Raw genomic sequence first — 277 nt, forward strand, 5'->3', positions numbered from 1 at the left:
GTACTGGAGAGAGGGGACACAAGACTCGCCCCCCCCCCCCACCCCGGAGCAATTGGTGGGAAACTAGATCTCAAAGCAGAAAATGAAAAGTCGATCTGGGGGAAGATTTTTAAATAAGTGGGTCAGAGGGACCGAGAGGAGATGAGGCGATCAATCTTAGCCCCCTGACAGCTCCCTCCGATGGCATCAAAGAATTTGGCTCTTTGGGAAAGCCGAGGGAACAGCCGAAATTCCACATCCCTTTAAAAAGGCCTGGGGGTGGGGGTGATAGCAAAAG

This window comes from Prionailurus viverrinus, unplaced genomic scaffold (genome assembly GCF_022837055.1).
Source record: "Prionailurus viverrinus isolate Anna unplaced genomic scaffold, UM_Priviv_1.0 scaffold_35, whole genome shotgun sequence".
NCBI classification, from domain to species: Eukaryota; Metazoa; Chordata; class Mammalia; order Carnivora; family Felidae; genus Prionailurus; species Prionailurus viverrinus.